This window comes from Macaca mulatta, chromosome 9 (assembly GCF_049350105.2).
Source record: "Macaca mulatta isolate MMU2019108-1 chromosome 9, T2T-MMU8v2.0, whole genome shotgun sequence".
NCBI classification, from domain to species: Eukaryota; Metazoa; Chordata; class Mammalia; order Primates; family Cercopithecidae; genus Macaca; species Macaca mulatta.
In genome coordinates, this window is record NC_133414.1 from 22786520 (window position 1) to 22788824 (window position 2305).

The following is a 2305-nucleotide window of genomic DNA, read 5'->3' on the forward strand; positions in this document are numbered from 1 at the left end:
AGTGGTGATAACAGAGTCTCAGAAGGGTGAGAGAGTGGGAGGCAGGTGGGTGGTGAGAGATTACTTAATGGATACAATGTACGATACCCTGAAAGCCTGACTTCACCTCTGCACAATCCATGCATATAACAAAATTACACTTGAACTCAATAAATTCATACTTTTTTTTTTTCTTTTGAAATGGAGTCGGCCGGGCGCGGTGGCTCAAGCCTGTAATCCCAGCACTTTGGGAGGCTGAGACGGGCGGATCACGAGGTCAGGAGATCGAGACCATCCTGGCTAACACGGTGAAACCCCGTCTCTACTAAAAAATACAAAAAACTAGCCGGGCGCAGTGGTGGGCGCCTGTAGTCCCAGGTACTCGGGAGGCTGAGGCAGGAGAATGGCGTGAACCTGGGAGGCGGAGCTTGCAGTGAGCTGAGATCCGGCCACTGCACTCCAGCCTGGGTGGCAGAGCGAGACTCCGTCTCAAAAAAAAAAAAGAAAAAAAAAAAAAAAAAAAAGAAATGGAGTCTCACTCTGTCGCCCAGGCTGGAGTGTAGTGGCGTGATGTCGGCTCACTGCAAACTCTGCCTCCAAAGTTCAAGCAATTCTCCTGCCTCAGCCTCCCAAGTAGCTGGGATTACAGGCACCCACCACCATGCCAGACTAATTTTCTATTTTCGGTAGAGATGGGGTTTTATCATGTTGGCCAGGCTGGTCTCAAACCCCTGACCCCAGGTGATCCACCCGCCTCAGCCTCCCAAAGTGCTGGGATTACAGGCGTGAGACTCCATAAATTTATACTAATAAAATTTATTTAAGTTTAACAATAAAAAAAGAAATTGTGATCAATAAATTTTATCAAACTTTTTCTTTTATTGGGCAAGACTTGCTTTTTATATTTCACATGAGAATGCAACTATAACCCTTCCTTGAACAAAATGTCCAGGGTACTAATAAAACCATCTTTGCAGGAGTGTTTAATAAGCATATTTTATTTAAATAAATCCTCCAGTAGAAATGGAGAATTCACTGCCTTTACTTAGAAGGCTATGTAAATAGCTATCTGTCAAATTTATATATGCAGCTCACCAATATTCCCTTACTGGAAACATCAGTATTTCCACATCACATCACAGTTCCCAAAAGGACCTCAAAGTCTCAAAATTCTGTGTCTCCTTTGGATTGCTTCTCTCGATTCCACCCAGGCTTTATCAATGGTTCTCTTCATATCATCATCTCCATCTTCATAAATTTTCTTTAGAACATTCATCAATCCCTCACTAGAATCTGTTTCAGTGTCATAGGAGGGCTTCTCTTTTTCTTTGCACTCTTTTTCAAGCTGGGTCAGGTAATCCCACCTTGTGTTTTTCACTTTCTTTCTACACAATATAAGAACTGTATCAGTCTTGACTTTTTTTGAACTGCCTTCCACAGAGATGGGTTTCAAGAGATTGTTCACAATCATGGAGTAACTCTTCCCATTTAGATTCTTTACCAAAAGATCAAATGACCTCTCTGTGAAATGCACCTGCACATTCTCAGTGGGAACTTGATGCACTCCACTTAAAGTAATGTAGATTTTCACAAACTTATCTGACTGATCCCATCCATAATTACTGCTTTTCACCTTATAGCCCGTTGTAATGGGAGCAACCACAGCAGCTAGTTTTTCATTATCAAGAAGTTCTGCTTTCTTCTGTGATTTCCGTTGCATCTTGTTCTTGATTTCTGTCTCAATCTTGGATTTTTCAGCCGTAAGGGCATCACGTACTCTTTTCCTAGTAGCCTTTTCCAGCAACACCTTTACCTCTTCTAGATCTTTCTGTAGCTCTTCTGAAGCCATGGGGGCTGGATCAGGCCAAAGGCCCGAGCTGCAGAGGAGGGAACAGTAAACGCCGCGCGAAGCCCTCAAACTGAGGGCAGACGTCCACCGCAGGAGTCGCGGCACCGCAGCCTGCGCCTATCAAACATTTTATTTCTGTATTATATATATATAAAAGAATCATTCGTGCAAAGAATATTATATTCTAAATGCAATTAATCTGCAAATGATACATCTAGAGAGAACATGAAACTTGTTCCAGAACAGTCATTTAAAGCCAAAACAAAAGGTTTAAAGTTAGGTAAGGAATGCACTTTGGTGAATATGTAGTGATCCGTTCACCCACAGGTTCAATAAAATGGTTAAGTGGTCAGCAGTTGGGCTAATTCACACTGGTGATTGCCTGGGAGAAGGAAGGCTGAAGAGTTCAATTTAGATAAAGAAACAAACTCTTCCTTTGGGACAACTTAAACGTAAAGACTGCACCACACATTTTTG

At 42.3% G+C, this 2305-nt stretch overlaps 1 pseudogene; it reads right to left on the minus strand.

Moving 5' to 3' along the window:
* Positions 1–949: 949 nt before the first annotated feature.
* Positions 950–1899, minus strand: LOC703247 (calcyclin-binding protein; annotated as a pseudogene).
* Positions 1900–2305: the final 406 nt, after the last annotated feature.